At 40.7% G+C, this 21239-nt stretch overlaps 1 non-coding gene across 1 annotated transcript; it reads right to left on the bottom strand.

Moving 5' to 3' along the window:
* Positions 1–7496: 7496 nt before the first annotated feature.
* Positions 7497–7690, bottom strand: LOC119854105. Its single transcript, XR_005292350.1, has one exon. It is a non-coding gene; the product is annotated as a U2 spliceosomal RNA (small nuclear RNA).
* Positions 7691–21239: the final 13549 nt, after the last annotated feature.

The raw sequence follows: 21239 nt of genomic DNA, 5'->3' as shown, positions 1-21239 counted from the left end.
CTGAGACCTCCTGGACTATAATTTCAGAGGAACTGAGTGGACCCCTGTGCACTCGACTAGTGGATGGAGATGCCCATCGTGTGTGTCCCCTGACATGTGTTCCAGGAGGTGATGGCAGCCTTGTCTCCTGCTTCTCCTGCCACTTTCCTCGAGTGGGCTCTATGAGAGATCACTCCCCACCCCTCCACCCCATATCTCCTTACCCCGTCCCTCCAGCCTTCCCAGCTGCCCCGACATACCATATGAATGATATCCAGTTTGTCTGCCTTTAGTTATAGGCAAGCCTAGACCTGCCTGCACCGGTACGTCAAATAATACCAGCTCAGGTGACTAACACATTGGGGATAAAATCAAGACTCCACCCACTCTCCACATCTATCCATCCATCTGCACAGAAGAAGGATGTAGCAGTCCTGTAGTGCCTGCTCTTCCACTGTCGAGTGACTGGCAAGCTATGTATCCCTGCAAGCTATGTATCTTAATCCTCTTTACTGTCTTGTATTGGGCGAGTAACACATTTACCCTAAAAATGGAGAATAAAAATCTCTTTACTTTAAAGTAGTTTTGAAATTGTAAATCTCCCAAAGTGCAGTCAAGTACACTTACCAACCTGGCAGTAAACCCAAGATGTACCCTGCATTAGCATGTGAAAATGCACTAGGTGAAGGATATAATGAGAGTTCTTACTCATTGAGTCCTGTAGCATGATACTTGGTCCGTACATTGTGAGGTTCTGAGCACCCTGACCTCCCACGGGAGTATGGCTCTTATACAACTCATTTGTAGGTTTAAAATTCTTCTAAGGTGAAATTAACCCTTATGCAGAAAGCCTTGAATGGACCCCACTTACTCTCCATGTTAAGTGGTTAAGTTGATTTTAAACAGTAAACAGAGTCTCGTGGGAGCCACTGTCAGGAGGATGAATTTAATCCACACTGAATTCTGTGACTGAGTGCTGTTAGCAGCTATAAATCAAGCACTTTGAAAGCCAGCACTCTGGTTACTTAGAACATCTAGGGCACTGTGTGTAGTTAGAGTAGGAGGGACTTAGGTAGTTTGGATAGTTTGCATCTATATATATATAGGGAGCCTGATGAGCTAACCAGGTAGGTAGTGCTGAGAAGAAAGTAAGCTGTATAAAAGGCTGAGCCAGGGAGCAGAAAGGGAGCACCACATAACTGCTGCTATGTCATGATGATGTATGTGGAACATAAACAATAATATAGATACTTGGTGGACTGTGTGTGCAGCTTAATTCAGAAAGAGGGCCTACCAGGCAGGATTTTGAGAAGCTGAAGGGAGAGACTATTCACAACACCCACTCCAAATTTCTTTGTGTTGTAGGTGAATTCAGTTGCTTATGGGTGTTTTTCTCCATTTTGCTAACCTCTAGTCAAGAGCAGGAACAAGATGCGATTCTGGATTGCTTAGTAACAGAGAGCTTCTGCATGATGTATTACTCATTATCAAGAAACAAAAAAAAATTCTCCACCCCGGCATGTAGTTTTTTTAATGACAAATTGGTGTAGCTAAACCTTCTTTGACTTCTGTGCATCCTGTGTAATAGACTGTGATCTCAAATGCTTCCTGCTGGGTGAACTAATAAGTATTCCTTTGAATTGCAATAGATATGTACACTTTTAGCAGCAGGAATCAAACAGGATCAGAAGTTCTTAATCCAAAAGTCGGAGGAGCAGTTTTATCAGAAATATTGAGATGCACATAATTTAGATAATGTTTCAAACTGACTCCTGATTTTCTGATTGACACAGTATGAGTAACAACCCTCCCTTTGCCCTTCTAAGCCTATATTTTTATTTGTCTTGGTTAAGAGGGGGACATTTTTTCAATTACTTTCCTTAATTTTGAGTGTGTTGTACATGGCAGACTGGGGGTTTACTTTGTTATCAGTAATAAAAAGTAACGGGTTACAGAACAGAAAGCTAAATGAAAATTGAAACTCCAATCCCCAGAAAGTAAGCTTTAAATAAAATGTAATTCTAATGGTTTGGGGGGGATTGATTCTGTTAAAATCTGAGAGCTGCGATACTTAAAAAATACAGAAACTGACTGTGTTTGCATGAGATAGATTTAGTATATTTCAATAGTAGTAGAATCCTATTATTAGTCATTTCTTCTTTCTGTTTTTTATGTCTTTTCCTTATGTTCTTTATCTTCCTTTTATCTATTTTCATTCCTGTTCCTTCCATTTTTTAAAATTACTGTTAATGTATCCATCTTTCTCATTGGCCAGTTGGAATTAGCATTTATTGTAATGACACTTTGAAAAAAAAGGCACACTGCCCCTGAAAATACTGATTGAGTGCAGTGGGTGAAAGTATCTTGGATCTTTTTAAAGTCTGTAGCACTGAAGCACCAAAACAGATTTTTCATCAAACCGAAATGCACACTTTCCCCCTGATTTCCCCCCAAATCCAAGTAGTTGTCAACTGTCCTTTCTATACAAAATTTGAGGGGTTCATCTACCCTATCTACTGAACTAAAGATTGCTGGATAGTTTTTCAGGTACTGTCAGAAAAGGATAAATTTTAATTCTTGATATACAAAGAAGATATCAAAAAGAAAAGGAGTACTTGTGGCACCTTAGAGACTAACAAATTTATTAGAGCATAAGCTTTCGTGAGCTACAGCTCACTTCATCGGATGCATTTGGTGGAAAAAACAGAGGAGAGATTTATATACACACACACAGAGAACATGAAACAATGGGTTTATCATACACACTGTAAGGAGAGTGATCACTTAAGATAAGCCATCACCAGCAGCGGGGGGTGGGGGGGAAAGGAGGAAAACCTTTCATGGTGACAAGCAAGGTAGGCTAATTCCAGCAGTTAACAAGAATATCAGAGGAACAGTGGGGGGTGGGGTGGGGGGGAGAAATACCATGGGGAAATAGTTTTACTTTGTGTAATGACACATCCATTCCTAGTCTCTATTCAAGCCTAAGTTAATTGTATCCAGTTTGCAAATTAATTCCAATTCAGCAGTCTCTCGTTGGAGTCTGTTTTTGAAGCTTTTTTGTTGAAGGATAGCCACTCTTAGGTCTGTGATCAAGTGACCAGAGAGATTGAAGTGTTCTCCAACTGGTTTTTGAATGTTATAATTCTTGACGTCTGATTTGTGCCCATTCATTCTTTTACGTAGAGACTGTCCAGTTTGGCCAATGTACATGGCAGAGGGGCATTGCTGGCACATGATGGCATATATCACATTGGTAGATGCGCAGGTGAACGAGCCTCTGATAGTGTGGCTGATGAGATTAGGCCCTATGATGGTATCCCCTGAATAGACATGTGGACAGAGTTGGCAACGGGCTTTGTTGCAAGGATAGGTTCCTGGGTTAGTGGTTCTGTTGTGTGGTGTGTGGTTGCTGGTGAGTATTTGCTTCAGATTGGGGGGCTGTCTGTAAGCAAGGACTGGCCTGTCTCCCAAGATCTGTGAGAGTGATGGGTCGTCCTTCAGGATAGGTTGTAGATCCTTGATGATGCGTTGGATAGGTTTTAGTTGGGGGCTGAAGGTGATGGCTAGTGGCGTTCTGTTGTTTTCTTTGTTGGGCCTGTCCTGTAGTAGGTGACTTCTGGGTACTCTTCTGGCTCTGTCAATCTGTTTCTTCACTTCAAAGAAAGATAGATATGTTTATGATCACAGAAATCGCCTCCTGCCCCTACTAAAACAAAATTCACACTAAGCTATCAGAATGCATATAGCAACCATTCATACTGAGGGCTTTTGGGAAATAAAAGTGAGACAAGAAACCATATATAGCTTCATTGTTTCTGTGCCTGTGAAACCAGGTTTAGGCTTGTTACCTTAATACCTCTTGCCAAAAGAAGATGAAAGACTTCTTCAGAAGGACTGTAGTTTGCTCACTCCTGTACAACATTCTACGTTGTCCTACCAGGTCAGCAAAAAAAGAAAAAAAATCCTTATATGGTGGCAATTTTTTTTTCTAAAGTCAAGCCAACATGTGAATTCAGGAAAGAATCTATGTGTTCAAAGGGCATCCTGCCCATTCACTTATTGGAAAAGCTGCTGGTTTATGGGTCAGATATCAAATTCTGAAGAGTTTTTATGGTTAACAATGCTGCAAGTGGCATGTGTTCTGCAGTTTAAAATTTGAATGAGTTAGGAATTGAGTATGCATTATATGAAACATAAGGAGGATAAGAGAGTATCTGAGGGGAAGTGACAGGTGGAGCAAGAAAATATGTTGACATCAGATAAATATTTATTTGTAATTTACCTTATCCCTCGCAAAAGAGACTCCTTTAAACTAATCTAAAAGTCAGTAAAAGAAAACTACTAGAAGGGATTCTGAAAAAAAACCTTTTGTTGCAAGACAGGCAAGGTTTTAATTAATATAAAATTACATCACATTTTCATCACAAATGGAACAATACACAAATATTGTCACTGTCATATAATAAACATATGCTGTACCACATTCTCTCCTTTTCAATTTCCAATCTAGAGGAATTTCAGTGATTTTAATAGGTGAGAAACAATACAATAGAAAAGGTTTATCTGGAAAAAAAAAGTGTAGTGAACAGCTCCAAGAAGGCTGTCAGAGAATCTCTGCACAGCATAATGTGTTGTGTGCCTCATTGAATTGGCTTCTATTTTCAACTGCACATTCTCAGAGTAAATTTTCCAACAAAAACAATTATCCAAAATATTGTAATTAAAGGGTAGGAGACTTGCCTTTGTACCAGATTACAACTGCTGTTCAACATATATTTTCAGACTTTAGTTTATATAAAGTTTCCACATCTTTAATGAATTATAATCAACATCCACTGCTTCCAAAATATTTTTCAAACCATTGCTGTAAATGATTGTGTGTTTTTATTTTCATCTTTCTCCATTTTTTTTTTTTACTTCTCTTCTGTTCTATAGTTCTCCAGTGTTTATCCTAATGGAAGAGCAGCAGAAAAGGAGGATACTATGTAAAAACATTACACTGCTGCATGTAGAGTCTGAAAATAAAATAGAACCTAAGAACGGCCGTACTGGGTCAGACTAATGGTCCATATAGCCCAGTATCCTGTCTTCTGACAGTGGCCAATGTCAGATGCTTGAGACAGAATGAATAGAATGGGCAATCATTGAGTGATCCATTCCCTGTTGTCCCCTCCCAGCTTCTGGCAAACGCAGGCAAGGGACACTTAGAGCATGGTGTTGCATCCCTGACCATCCTGGCTAATAGCCATTGCTGGATCTATCTTCCATGAACTTATCTAGTTCTTTTTTTAACCCTGTTATAGTTTTGACCTTGACAATAGAGTGGATGGGAAATCAGAAAAAAGAATGAGGACTTTAGATTTTCCTCTGTAAAAATAAAACAAACAAAACGTGCTGAATACCTTAGTTGAGTGGTTTAAGTACAAGTCTGGGATTTGGGAAGTCCCGTGTTCTAATTCTGTCTCTGCCTTCAATGTCTTTGGACAAATGACTTAACAGCTTTGCTTCCATTTCCCCATCTGGAAAATGGTGGTGATTATAACTCAGTTTAAACGGACTCCTCATTGGTTTTTGTGGATGCAGACTAACATGGCTACCCCTCTGATACTTGATATCTCAGTTAGGTGTTGGAAGCCCATGCTGTTACATGGGTGTCATTCATAAAATCACAAGTGTAAAAAAGCCAAAAATGGCTAAGTAATGGAAACAGACAGTGAATCCCAGTGAGGACTGAACCTGGTGATATTCTGAACAAGCCCTGAGCCATGCTGGTAGATGTTTCCATCACTTCATACTGACTCTTTAGCCATTCCAGGCTTCAGGGTGATGTTTGGGGTGCCTGTGTATGCTGGTTGTGGTGTTGTGTGGGGGTTGCATTGTGCTGAGAGAGTTAAGTGGGTAGCCAATGAGGGGTGCTGTCATGAGGAGCTGTGTGTGTTTGGAGTTATCATGTGTGTTGGTTGTATTGATTTGTGTGCATTGTGCTGGAAGGTTTGTGTTGATTTGGGCACAGGTAATCTGCCTTCTGTGCAGTCTCCCTCATGCAGTCAATATAATTGTTGCAAGCAAATTAGCTATAGAGTCAGGGTGGTGATTTGTTGAGCTACATCTGATATCACAATAGTCTAGGACACTTGATGTGTCATAAATAAATGCAAGTCTGTATGTTTTACATGTGTGTAATACTGTATTATGTGGGCCATAAAATCAAAATGGCTGAAAATTTAAAAATTGGATATTAACAGATTGCAAAACCCAGTTATGATTCAATGTGAATCTATTCTGAACAAAAAGTGTCCTCAACCATGCTTGTAGCTGTGTCCATTGCTTCACACTGACTCGAGAGTTACTCACACCTTGTCAACTGTTTGAAATAGGCCACTCTCATTACCACCACAAAAGTGATTTTTCCTCCCTTGGTATCTATGGTATGTTAATTGAATTGTCTTGTTAGACTGACCTCCCACTTGGTAAGGCAACTCCCATCTTTTCATGTACTGTGTATTTATACCTGCTACTGTATTTTCCACTCCATGCATCTGATGAAGTGGGTTCTAGCCCACAAAAGCTTATGCCCAAATAAATTTGTTAGTCTCTAAGGTGCCACAAGGACTCCTCATTGTTTCTACAGACATAATGGGCTTCAAAGTGACAAACAGAGTGACAATCCAGGCATCTTATTTTATAGATGTCAGGATTAATTGAAAAATGCTTGTAAAGCCCTCTGAACATCCATGAACTCTGAACTCCATATTCTTATTTACCACTGAATTTTAGCAAGCCTGATGGAGGGAAATGTGTTCTAGGGATTAGGGCTCTGTACTAGAAGCAAAGTGACCTGGCTCTGTCCCTGCCTGTCTGCATAGTCTTGGGTCAATCACTTCAATTTTCTGTGCTTCCATTTCCCCACCTGCAAAATAGGGATTATGATAGGGGTGGTTGCTAATGAGGCTAAAATCTACAAATTAAATCCCCTCTTAAGAAAACAAAGTAAAAATCTTTCTGCTAATATCTCTTCTCCAGTGAAACCTGGATTGGGAGGTGGGGGGAATGAATAGCATGAGGAGTGGGGGGCATGGAGGCAGAGCGGAGTGGGACAGGCTGGATGAGTGCAATCCAGAGTGGGAGGAACTGGCAATATCTAGCATTTTGAGTGCAGATGCAGCACCATAGAGAGTAGTCCAAGAAGGAAGGACTGGTGACTTGCCTTCCACTCCTGAAAGAATGAAGCAGGTCTGAGATCAGAGCAAACTCACAAGCTGCTTTCTCAGGCCTCTTCAGATGTTAAAAAAAGATTTGCTTCAGAGTGTGTGAGCAGCCTCAGTGCAGAGTCCCCCCCAACCCCGGAAGCTGGTCTGTGACTCTGTATAGGAGACAGAGAGGCAAAGAAGCTTATCAGCACGATCCTTTGGATTTGAAGAGCAGAAGCAGCAAATGGGCCCGAAACCCAGAACTTAGGTTATGCACCAGCCACCATTGATGATACTTAACTGCCTCTGTTAAAGGCTTTGGGTTTTTTTTTTACCATTCCCGGAGACATTGCAATACCAGGTCAATGCATGGGGTGGACAGAACAAGCTCCCATTCCATCCCCCTGTTTCAAAAATCAATTTAATATACAGTCCTCAAATAAAGAACATATCAGATATTAAACTGATAAGAACAGGTACTACACTTTGATCTTAGGTCCGAGGAGCCGAGAAGTGATAAAGGCTTTGGGTTCTACAGATTAAAAGCGCTAAATAAGAGAGAGGGATCCTTATTATTATATGGAGAGTGCAGTGGTGTGGCAGGGTGCCTCCTTTTGACTTACCCTTTTGACAGGTGTCGGAACCCTGTGGAGAGATGTTTGTTAACTATTGTGACTGGTGGGGTTTGTTTGTGGCTCCCTGGGAGTGAGTGAGTTGTGAGTGATTCTTTAAGAAGAAGGAACTAGAGTCTAGGACAAAGAGGTTGCCCCAGGGCTACCTATGACCAAGCAAGAAAGGGAGAAAACTTAGCCTGAGGTTTACAGTGTGGTTGGTATTTGATTTATCAGCAAAGTTAATCCACCTGTCCCCTGGAAGTGTATGTTGATTCTACTCACACTACCTGTCTACACCATTATACACTTAGCTTGGCAGCTCTGAAAATTTCTCATCTATACTTCTTTTTACTAATGGGACATGTCCTTTCTTTCTGAACAAAAATTTACCCACAACCTAACAGTACAAAGAATGACATAAAGGGAGAGAGCCACACAGCCAATAGTCAAGAAGTATCCCTTCGCTTTGATTCACATGAAAATTAAAGAAGCTTAGTCATTGTTAGTGTTGATCTCATTTTGAGTTGTGTTAGCAGCTATATCTTCCTGGCCTTGAATTTTACTTCAGCTCCATTATTATCATGACATCAAATAACCTGGGTTGAGCTTTGAGGTAAGGTAGTGGTTTATTCAAGTCTGAGTGTAGTGAATGGGAAGAATCCCATAGGCTTTAATGGGAGATGGATGAGCTCTGATTTCTTTATGACAGCACATACATAGTTTCCTGGTTTGAAGACTACTAGTTTTTCTATAGGTGATTTAACAGACTTGTAAAAGTTTCTAACCTAGCTTGGTATAATCTCTGTAAACATATCGAAGAGACCATTAAACGGTCAGCCTGCCAATGGTCTGTGAAGCTTCTTTTTCCAGTTCGTTCTGGCCTTGGATTTCTTAGGCTGTGGATTTCCCATATCTCTGGGCATTTAGATATTGACTTTATATAAGTTACCTGTTACAGTCTGGAAGTAAACACTGCAGGAGTCTGGAGCCCCATGGAAATAGATCAACTGGCTTTAGAATCATAGAATCATAGAATATCAGGGTTGGAAGGGACCTCAGGAGATCATCTAGTCCAACCCCCTGCTCAAAGCAGGACCAATCCCCATCATTTGTCAAGCCTGACCTTAAAAACTTCTAAGATAGGCTTTATCTCCCCCAGTTGGATATGAAGGACAAACTTTGTTCTGCTGAACTCCATTCATCTCCATTAGTTTTAAAGGGACTCAGCAAGAGTAAGAGTCAGGGCAGATTTTGATGCAGCAAGCCATACTTCATGCAGTTGGGATGCAAACAAGTAGACTAATGAAAGTTAAATTAAAACACATGGATGGACTTAGTGGTGCTTTTTCCATTATCATTATTGATTTTTTTAAAGAACATTACTACATGAAAGACATAAATTATTAATACGGCAAATAAACCACATACAATGCAAAAGTCAGTCAAGAGAAAACAATTAGTGATTGTGGTTCCTTTTAAATTTTGCTCATTCCAACTAGCAACATTTTTACATGACAGAAATGGGACTAAAATAATGCATTTTGGGGGTGGAGGCGAGATGGTATGTGTCGGAAGGGGAGCTAGAGCTATTTTTAATGGCACTGCAACATGTCCACCAACTGACATTTAACTAAGGGATATAAGAATTTACAGATGTAAAGTAGGAAAAGATCTTGGTCTTGTTTTCTGAGAGTGCAGTTTGCTGAGGTTTGCCTTCTATAGTGGAGAAGAATGGGTAAAATGAGGAATATTTAATTTTCTGGACCATTTTTTCAGTAGAGGCTCTAGTGATATGTAGGAAACAAGCATGGAACCATAGAATTCACCTCTGCTTGTATTACTTTTACACCTGGCTGTCATGATTAGTTTATATTCAACTTAATCAACCCTTATTCAACTCTAATGTGTTGGTAGGGATAAAAAAAGGAAAAGAAAAGATGTTTCCCTTCAGGACGCTTGATGTTGCCGTGGGTGTCTTCTCTCTAGCAGAGGGAAAGGGACCAGATTGGAGAGAGTTGATAGTGGATCAAATTTTTCCTTCTGTTTCCTTATTGATGGGACTAGAACACTGATAATTAAGTTGCTGGGTTGTCTGGGAGAAAATAGTAATTCTGGAATGCACTTGGATACCAATGTGACAGGTGTGGTATATAAACTAAATACAATAGACTAGACCATGACAAACAGGATTAACAGTGATTGACTTTCCCAAATAATGTCACAGGCTATTCACAATCAGAAAAGGTAATAAGAGTCAACAAATAAGATATTTGTTATGAATCGCTTAACCAGCTCTAGCTTTTGGAATATTCTTACCTATTTTAGCAGCATCTAGTTAGGTTCTAATGATAAAAATGAAGCAAAGCAATGCCCAATCCCAGATTTAATGTAGCCACCTGGGTTTAATCATCAGAATCGGGGCGGGGGAATCAGGCAAATTCACACAAGACATCAAAACATTGGATATTTTAAAAAATAGTGTCACCATCATTGCAAACACTTTTCTAGTTACAAAAGGTCCATGTTTGTGGTGTTTAGATGTTGCTTGTAACTATTAGAATTGGGAGCACTGGCTGTTGGGAGTCAGAAAGGACAGGAAACAGGAAGGGGGGTAAGTTTAAGAGGCTGAGGGAGAGCTCCTGAGGGTGCAGCAGCAGCTTGGAAAAAAGGTTTCCACTTTAAAAAATAACGTCCTGTTGAAGTTTGTTAGTACCGTGCCTGGCTACTACAACAATGTTCCTATGGTGCTTTGTGTATAATTATCTAAGGTGATCAATTGGAATGACAAATACAAAATTACACAAACTGTAATCCAACAGAATCTGTTAGAAGTAAAATGAGGCAATAATGATAGATTTTGCTTATTATCCTTTAATGCACAACATTACTCCCTTTATGTACTTAATAGCCATTGGTATCAATAGTGCAAATTCCCCATGCGTCAATGGGAGAATAGTTACATCTTTCTTACTGTTTTCAGTGAAATTCAGTTCTCATGAAAGGGCTTAGACAGCCCTGCAGGTTGAAGTCCTCCGTTTATCCACATAGGTAAAAAAAGGAAGACTCAGTGTTATGCTGAAACCCTGACTTGAAGAGATGAATGCTTAAGGATAAGAGGATAATTGTAATGATTGTTTGTGATTGGCTAATCATTCAACACAGGCCACTCAATAGTTTGCAGATGGTCACTGTCAACCTGATCTAATCTGACCTGACCTAGTGACAGAAATAAAAGACTATTTCTAAGTCCCAGTCCCCAAACAGGTAGAAACTGTGGTCACACACTGCTTTTATTTATACCAGTGTTGATATGGAGCAACCCCACTTCCTTTGGTTTAAATGAGATGTAAATGAGAGCAGAGTTGGGCTAAAAAATTAGACAGGATTAGATTTGCTTTTATAAATTAATATACTCGTGAAAAGAAAGAACAAAATCAGTTTAGATGTATGGCGTTTCATTCTTTGTTTTATCATATGCCACCCAAAGTTATGCTGGGCACGTCACACACATGTAGAATGAGTCCCAAAAGGCTTAAAATTGCAAACAGACTACTTATAGAAAAAGGAATAAGAAAGTGGTACACCACAATCCAAATTCCAGGGCCGTAACCAGGGCAGTGCAAGCGGGACAGCCGCCGAGAGAGCAAAGCCCAGGGGCAGAAAAAATGGGGCAGAAACTGAGGTGACAGGTAAAGCCCAGCATGAAGGGGCTCAGGGAGGTTCTATCCCCGACTCACCCTAGTGGGCCCCCCCCAGCCTGTCTATACAACACTAACCTCTCAGCATTTGTAGGGCAGGAACCACGGGATTCAGGATTATGGGGACGTGGTGGCTCCAACACATTGTATAGTAGGCTCAGAAGAATGGTAGCTGCTCTTCCTGTCCAGGGGCTGAATCAGCTGTCGCAGACAGGCTGCTCTTCACCAAGATGATGGGGTTGAAGGAGATTTCCTCATCTTCAGAGAGCCACCAGAAGTTGGGCTCTACGTGAGTACATGAAGTACGTGAAGTACATTTCACTCACTGCTGACTATGTGATGACTGAGTTTTTTGGTAGCAACAAGATATATGTATAATATACATTTCAAAGTAGAACATATTTAAGTTACCAGAACTTGTTTTTAAACATAGTGCAAAGAGTCAGAAGCAGCAAAACAGTTTGCAAGACTGCAGAAGAATACAGTGGCCAACATAACTGAGTCTTGCTAAAATTAATCTTGCTAATTTAGATTCCTAAACAAAAGTGTCCTGATTTTTAGAACAGAGTATCTACACTCACACTGCATTCACTAGTTCCAGGGGCCTCTGAAAATCCGGATATTTTTGTTTGAGAGTCTAAATAGAGAGTTAGGTTCCTAACTTAAGCACTCACATTTGAAAATTCTAACCAGTACACACACATGGATAAGTTTATCCGAATTTAAAAAAGTAAAACACAGAGTTTTTGAAGTGCTTTTGAAGTTGCTCTAATTGTTATGGGTGTGTTTGACTAATCATTCTGTCACAGGGATACTGGATCTCTAAGAGGCAATGAGCCTGTCCACCTATGACAAGCTTAACTTGCCTCCCCACGTGGAAAAATAACTTGTCACATGACAGGAAAGTTTATGTTACTGACTGAGATCAGATCTAGGGATATAAGGGAGAGGTCTGAAGGAGAGTGAGGAGTTACAGCAACCAGGGTGAGCTATGGGACAGGGAGGTCAGGACAATGATACTGAATAAATTAGATCCTGGGAGAAGGAGAATATTATGGTAAATACCTTGACTATGACTGAACTACTCTGGGGGAACTCAGTGGGATTGAGGCACGACAGCACAGAGCAACCCGTGGACACAAAGGGGGCATATGGGAGGTGACTAAGCATGTTATACATTCTTACCTTTTGGTTGATTTTACTGCTTTTAGGGTATACAGCCCCAGGCACACTGCACACTCTGGAGAATATATGTTCAATATGTTTACAGCTTTGAGATTATGATGGAGGAGTGGAGAAATTGCCCACTAACATTTGTACTTTAATTAAAGTTTTGCATGTCTAGGTAAAGAGTAAGTATATTTCTATCTGAAATGTATGTATTAAGTTTCAATACTTCTCTACCAAGATTGATAAATGTTTGAGTATATTCATCCATGTTGTTACTTAATTGACCTGTCAGTGGAATGAATTTGACCCCTTCGTATTTTGCATTTTAAATATTTAAATTCCAAGCACAGCTTTCTGAAAGAAAGACTAAAACTTTGAACAACAAAATCTTCACTGAACATTCTTCTAAGCTTAAAAATCCACTACATGTCACAATCTAAGCTTTAAAAAACTTTGGGATTTTCTTTGACTCACTACAAAAGTTTAAGTATAAGCTACTCTTCAAAACTTGTAGTTCTTTAGTCTTTTTAAAAAGAAGAGTTCAACTATTTTTCAGCTTAATGACTGAAAAATTTTATTTGTTAGTTTCCTGAAAATACCACCTTATCCATGGTATAAAAACTAAAGAGTTCATGGGATTTTGAAGATTTCTAACACAGAAAAAAATCTTTCATGCTCTTGTGCAATTTATAAGCTCTAGCAAAAAAAAAATCATAAGATTCATTTCTAATTCTAACCTTGTTACAAACTGTAGTAAAAATCTTCCTTCAAGGGTTTGATAAGATTCAGCACTCCACATAAGTCTGGCAAAACTCTTTATTTTCACCGGCTCATCATCTCATTTAGCTGGTAGAAAAAAAAAAAGGATCAAATATCCCTTGCTATACTTCTGCTCTTGTTGTTTATCTTATTAATCAGAAGCTTATCATATGGAAATGATCATTCAGCAATGCAAGGTTTGTTCTTCTATTTTAATTTTTATTATTGTACAAGTTCAGTGTAGTTCTCTTTCTGCATTTCTTTAACCCATCTGGCACTAAAAAAAAAATCAGTTTTCAGATCATAGAATCATAGAATCATAGACTATCAGGGTTGGAAAGGAACTCAGGAGGTCATCTAGTCCAGCCCCCTGCTCAAAGGAGGACCAATCCCCAACTAAATCATCCCAGCCAGGGCTTATTAAGCCTGATCTTAAAAACCTCAAAGGAAGGAGATTCCACCACCTCCCTAAGTAATGCAGTCAAGTGCTTCATCACCCTCCTAGTGAAAAAGTTTTTCCTAATATCCAACCTAAACCTCCCCCACTGCAACTTGAGATCATTACTCCTCATTCTGTCATCTGCTACCACTGAGAACTAAATCCAACCTCTTTGCAACCCCCTTTCAGGTAGTTGAAAGTAGCTATCAAATCCTCCCTCATTCTTCTTTTCCACACACTAAACATTCCCGGTTCTCTCAGCCTCTCCTCATAAGTCATGTGTTCCAGTCCCCTAATCGTTTTTGTTGCCCTCTGCTGGACTCTTTCCAATTTTTCCACATCCTTCTTGTAGTGTGGGGCCCAAAACTGGACACAGTACTCCAGATGAGGCCTCATCAATGTCCAATAGAGGGGAACGATCACGTCCCTCGATCTGCTGGCAATGCCCCTACTTATACATCCCAAAATGTCATTGACCTTCTTGGCAACAAGGGCACACTGTTGACTCATATCCAGCTTCTCATTGACTGTAACCCCTAGGTCCTTTTCTGCAGAACTGCTGCCTAGCCATTCGGTCCCTAGTCTGTAGCGGTGCATAGGATTCTTCCGTCCTAAGTGCAGGACTCCACACCTGTCCTTGTTGAACCTCGTCAGGTTTCTTTTGGTCCAATCCTCTAATTTGTCTAGATCCCTCTATATCCTATTTCTACCCTCCAGCGTATCTACCTCTCCTCCCAGTTTAGTGTCATCTGCAAACTTGCTGAGCGTGCAATCCACGCCATCTTCCAGATCATTAATGAAGATATTGAACAAAACCAGCCTCAGGACCGACCCTTGGGGCAGTCCGCTTGATATCGGCTGCCAGCTAGACATGGAGCCATTGATCACTACCCGTAGAGCCCGACAATCTAGCCAGCTTTCTATCCACCTTATAGTCCATTCATCCAGCCCATACTTCTTTAACTTGCTGGCAAGAATACTGTGGGAGACCGTGTCAAAAGCTTTGCTAAAGACAACACATCCACTGCTTTCCCCTCATCCACACAGCCAGTTATCTCATCATAGAAGGCAATTAGATTAGTCAGGCATGACTTGTCCTTGGTGAATCCATGCTGACTGTTCCTGATTAATTTCCTCTCCTCTAAGTGCTTCAGAAATTATTCCTTGAGGACCTGCTCCATGATTTTTCCAAAAAGAAAAGGAGTACTTGTGGCACCTTAGAGACTAACCAATTTATTTGAGCATAAGCTTTCGTGAGCTACAGCTCACTTCATCGGATGCATTTGATGGAAAATACAGAGGGGAGATTTATATACACATACAGAGAACATGAAACAATGGGTTTTATCATACACACTGTAAGGAGAGTGATCACTTAAGATAAGCCATCACCAGCAGCGGGGGGGGGGGGAGGAGGAAAACCTTTCATGGTGACAAGCAAGGTAGGCTATTTCCAGCAGTTAACAAGAAAATCTGAGGAACAGTGGGGGGTGGGGTGGGAGGGAGAAATACCATGGGGAAATAGTTTTACTTTGTGTAATGACTCATCCATTCCCAGTCTCTATTCAAGCCTAAGGTAATTGTATCCAGTTTGCAAATTAATTCCAATTCAGCAGTCTCTCATTGGAGTCTGTTTTTGAAGCTTTTTTGTTGAAGGATAGCCACCCTCAGGTCTGTAGTCGAGTGACCGGAGAGATTGAAGTGTTCTCCAACTGGTTTTTGAATGTTATAATTCTTGACGTCTGATTTGTGTCCATTTATTCTTTTACGTAGAGACTGTCCAGTTTGACCAATGTACATGGCAGAGGAGCATTGCTGGCACATGATGGCATTTATCACATTGATAGATGCGCAGGTGAACGATCCTCTGATAGTGTGGCTGATGTGATTAGGCCCTATGATGGTGTCCCCTGAATAGATATGTGGACAGAGTTGGCAACGGGCTTTGTTGCAAGGATAGGTTCCTGGGTTAGTGGTTCTGTTGTGTGGTGTGTGGTTGCTGGTGAGTATTTGCTTCAGATTGGGGGGCTGTCTGTAAGCAAGGACTGGCCTGTCTCCCAAGATCTGTGAGAGTGATGGGTCGTCCTTCAGGATCATTGGGCCTAATCACATCAGCCACAGTATCAGAGGCTCGTTCACCTGCGCATCTACCAATGTGATATATGCCATCGTGCCAGCAATGCCCCTCTGCCATGTACATTGGTCAAACTGGACAGTCTCTACGTAAAAGAATAAATGGACACAAATCAGACGTCAAGAATTATAACATTCAAAAACCAGTCGGAGAACACTTCAATCTCTCCGGTCACTCGATTACAATTAACTTAGGTTTGAATAGAGACTGGGAATGGATGAGTCATTACACAAAGTAAAATTATTTCCCCATGTTATTTCTCCCCCCCACCCCAGCCCCCACTGTTCCTCAGATGTTCTTGTTAACTGCTGGAAATAGCCTACCTTGCTTGTCACCATGAAAGGTTTTCCTCCTTCCCCCCCTCCCCCCCACTGCTGGTGATGGCTCATCTTAAGTGATCACTCTCCTTACAGTGTGTGTGATAAAACCCATTGTTTCATGTTCTCTGTATTTGTATATAAATCTCCCCTCTGTATTTTCAACCAAATGCATCCAATGAAGTGAGCTGTATCTCACGAAAGCTTATGCTCAAATAAATTTTTTAGTCTCTAAGGTGCCATAAGTACTCCTTTTCTTTTTGCGAATACAGACTAACACGGCTGCTACTCTGAAACCCATGATTTTTCCAGGGACTGAGGTAAGGCTGACTGGTCTATAGTTCCCCGGATCCTTCTCCTTCCCTTTTTTAAAGATGGGCACTACATTAGCCTTTTTCTAGTCGTCCTGGACCTCCCCCAATCACCATGAGTTTTCAAAGATAACGGCCAATGGCTCTGCAATCACATCTGCCAACTCCTTTAGCACTCTCAGATGCAGCGCATCTGGCCCCATGGACTTGTGCTATTCCAGCTTTTCTAAATAGTCCAGAACCACTTCTTTCTTCACAGAGGGCTGGTCATCTCCTCCCCATGCTGTACTTCCCAGTGTAGTAGTCTGGGAGCTGACCTTGTTCATGAAGACAGAGGCAAAAAAAGCATTGAGTACATTCCCTTTTTCCACATCCTCTGTCATTAGGTTGCCTCCCTCATTCAGTAAGGGACCCACACTTTCCTTGACTTTCTTCTTGTTGCTAACATACCTGAAGAAACCCTTCTTGTTACTCTTAACATCTCTCGCTAGCTGGAACTCCAGGTGTGATTTGGCCTTCCTGATTTCACTCCTGTATGCCCGAGCAATATTTTTATACTCCTCCCTGGTCATTTGTCCAATCTTCCACTTCTTGTAAGCTTCTTTGTGTTTAAGATCAGCAAGGATTTCACTGTTAAGCCAAGCTGGTAGCCTGCCATATTTACTATTCTTTCTACATATTGGGATAGTTTGTCCCTGTAACCTAAATAAGGATTCTTTAAAATACAGCCAGCTCTCCTGGACTCCTTTCCCCCTCATGTTATTCTCCCAGGGGATCCTGCCCATCAGTTCCCTGAGGGAGTCAAGGTCTGCTTTTCTGAAGTCCAGGGTCCATATTCTGCTGCTTTCCTTTCTTTCTTGTGTCAGGATCCTGAACTGACCATCTCATGGTCACTGCCTCCCAGGTTCCCACCCACTTTTGCTTTCCCTACTACTTCTTCTCAGTTTGTGAGCAGCAGGTCAAGAAGAGTTCTGCCCATGGTTGATTCCTCCAGCACTTGCACCAGGAAATTGTCCTCTACACTTTCCAAAAACTTCCTGGATTGTCTGTGTATTTCTGTATTGCTCTCCCAGCAGATATCGGGTGTTTGAAGTCTCCCATGAGAATCAGGGCCTGTGATTTAGTAACTTCCATTAGTTGCCTGAAGAAAGCCTCATCCACCTCATTCCCCTGATCTGGTGGTCTATAGCAAACTCCCACCATGACATCACCCTTGTTGCTCATGCTTCTAAACTCAATCCAGAGACTCTCAGGTTTTTCTGCAGTTTCATACCAGAGCTCTGAGCAGTAATATCACTCTCTTACATACAGCAACTCCACAAGTTTTTCTGCCCTGCTTGTCCTTCCTGAATATTTTATATCCATCCATGACAGTACTCCAATCATGTGAGTGTCATCTGCAAGGTGGATCTCCATTGTTTTACAGCTCTTCGTATGTGTTGTTGTTTTGCACTGAGCCATACTTTCATACTGTGCTGGGCCATACTGGAGAAGTAATTACTGTTGCCATTCATTTGTAGTGTGGTAGAATTGGGAGGCCCTATTGTGCTAGGCACTGTAGAAATACATAGTAAGAGACAGTCCCTGCCTTGAAGAGCATGTATCCTAAAAATACAACACAAAGAGTGGGAAAGGAAGCATTATTATCCCCATTTTATTGATGAGAAAAACAAAAGGTTGTTGACTTACGTAGGAAGTTGAGGGAAGATCCAGAAATTGAACTGGGTGGGTTTTTTTGAGTCCCAGACCTATGCCTTTAGCCACAAGATCATCGTTCCTGCCTAGAATATGGTAGCTTACAGTCACATGACCTTGGTTATACTAATTCTATGAATGAACACACAGCTTTATTTACTCTCCAGGACAACATGAACAGAGATGAAATGCAATGCAATGCATGTTGGAAGGTTTAGTTTGAACTACTCGTACATATTGCTGGATTCTAAATTAACTGTAATTACTAGAGAAAAATACCATATGTCATTCAGATCACCTCAGTGAAGACCTCTAGTCAATGCAATGTATTATCCAAGAAAGAAAACACAATGTTAGACTGGAATAAAAACTTTGACATTATTACAATGTTACTCCTTAAATCAGTAGTAAGCGCACAGCTGGAATACTTTGTTTAGTTCTGGACATTGTATTTTAGAATATAGAATGTAAAATCAAGGACAGGGAACCAAAATGATTAGAGACCTGCAAAGAGTTATGAATGAGGATAGACTATAAAGATTGGGACTGTTTACAGAAAGCTGGGACATGATGAAAGTCCAAAAGAACTAAGGGCTTAGAGGAGATAAACCAGGTTCTTTTGTCCATAGATTATAATGAGCAAAGAGATATTTGATTAAATTGAAAGGCAACACACAGAAAACTGCTGAAAAAGCAAATACTTTTACACAGTGCATAATTCACCTTTGGAGCACATTAGCACAAGACATTAGTGAGTTCAAGAAGTCAGAAACTGTGAAGGGGATGACAGGTTTCAGAGTAGCAGCCATGTTAGGTTTTCCACCGAATGCATCCAATGAAATGAGCTGTAGCTCACAAAAGCTTATGCTCAAATAAATTTGTTAGTCTCTAAGGTGCCACAAGTACTCCTTTTCTTTTTGTGAAAGGGATGGTCATCCCTAGTGGTCATAGCCAGGTCCAGTGGGTCTCAGTCAGTTGTCAGAGCCAGAATCAGAAGTCCAGAGCAGGACTAGGAACAAGGCTGAAGCAGTCTAAGGCTTGTGGAGTCTGTTACCATAGTCAGTCATGGGAAAGTTCCAGGCCATGGAGTGACATTGAGCAGACTCAGCTGCTGTTTCTCCTGTGAGGCATATAATACTTGCCTTGAGAGTCACCAGACCGGCTTATGGAATGGCTGGAGTATACCACAGGAATGACTCATCAACTCATGTGGCTTAATCATGCTCTAGTTCAGGGATGACTCATTACATTACACAAGAGTTTAGCAAAATTTCAATAAAAGGATTAGACACTTACTTAGGTAATGAGATCACCCCAAGTTACATTAGCAAATATTAAATAATGAATAAATATCATAAAGGATACAAATCTTTTTGCTTCAGGGAATAACCAACCACTAACTGACTGGGCAACATTATTCCTAAATTTCTATATGGCCATTATTCCATAATTCTATTATTTTGGATTTCTTGCAGCTTCCTCTGGATTGTATTGAATTGGCCAATATTGCAGACAGGAGGCTGGATTAGATGGACCATGGAACTGATCCAGTATAGCATATGTTCCTACTAGAACAGTACCTCATGAGCATTCACATCAAGAATGTTAAAATTAGATAATGAAAGAGGAAAATTTCAACATTAAACAGTTTTTCCTAGTTATTTTTGAGTTGGACTCTCCACACCATTCCCACTTTTCACCTTTTCCTCTCCAGTAAGTGTTGATGCCAGATATTAAATAGTTACTGTCACCTACTGAGCATATGTCCAGTAAGAAGCACAATGGATCCCTGCCATGGCTGGGTTGTTTAAATATAATACAAAATATATGTTAATTTTTCATCAAGTTTTGATGAGAGAGAAGCAGAATCTATTAATGAATGTTGTTGATTCAAAAGTCTTCTATACTGATTCAAGTTATAAACGATAGTATCAGTCCTAGGGGTTTTATTTGTTTTCCAGGAATTTACAAAATTCTGTCATAGTCTGCTATAATTCCTTGGATCCACAAAATTCATCCCAACAGTGGGAATAGTGAGATGGAGTGATGTCCTTACCACTAGCCTATGCCAGCTTTCTGGTATAATATATAGAGGATAGGGCAAAATAAGAGTGAGAGTTGGGCAATTTTAGAATGAAAAGGAATAGGTCTTGTATTGTGATTTATTTTATCACCCTTCTCTGCACTTGTCTTTCAAAATCTACCTCTCCAGTCATTGATGTCATTGGTGGGATCTAACTCCTTTGAAATAAATACTGCAATTTGTCTTGCTTAAAAAAAATTCCAGGGGCTAATATATAGATTATCTTTCTGTTTATCATAGTCAGCATAGATAAAATTAGGTCACATTTGTAATACATGGGTGCCCAAAACAAGTTTTTGGAAAGTAGTGGGTGCATTTTGCAGCCCAAAAGGGAGCACATTAAATTCATACAGTCCTACATGGGTGATGAAGGCTGATCTTTCCTTGGTGGATTCATCCAGCGGTACTTGCCAGTACCCCTTGGTTAAGTGTAAGGTAGAGATGAACTGGGCACGTCCCAGTTTCTCCAATAGCTCATCTGTGCATGGCATTGGATAGTTGTCTGGGCTAGTTACAGCATTTAGCTTACAGTAGTCCATGCAAAAGTGTATCTCTCCATCTGATTTGGGAACTAGAACCACTGGAGATGCCCATGCACACTACCTGTGTCAATGGAGTGGTATGCCCGTTCAGTCTGTCCTGAGGTGGCTGAAAACATTGGCAAGAAGCTAGTGCACAGCTCCTTGATCTGCTGTCACTGCATATGTCTGAGAGTCATTGAGAGGTTCACCTCTTCCACACCACCGTCACTTTTTCCTTCATAGTAGACACCTTCAAGCCACTCAGTGTCATCTCCTCCCTGGGCTGTAAACTGACAAACCTTTAATTCTCTGGAATAAAAGGGATT

The sequence above is a fragment of the Dermochelys coriacea genome, chromosome 3, assembly GCF_009764565.3.
Source record: "Dermochelys coriacea isolate rDerCor1 chromosome 3, rDerCor1.pri.v4, whole genome shotgun sequence".
Taxonomy (NCBI): domain Eukaryota; kingdom Metazoa; phylum Chordata; order Testudines; family Dermochelyidae; genus Dermochelys; species Dermochelys coriacea.
Note: the sequence above shows the minus strand (reverse complement) of the source record. Positions and strands in the feature narration are given on the sequence as shown.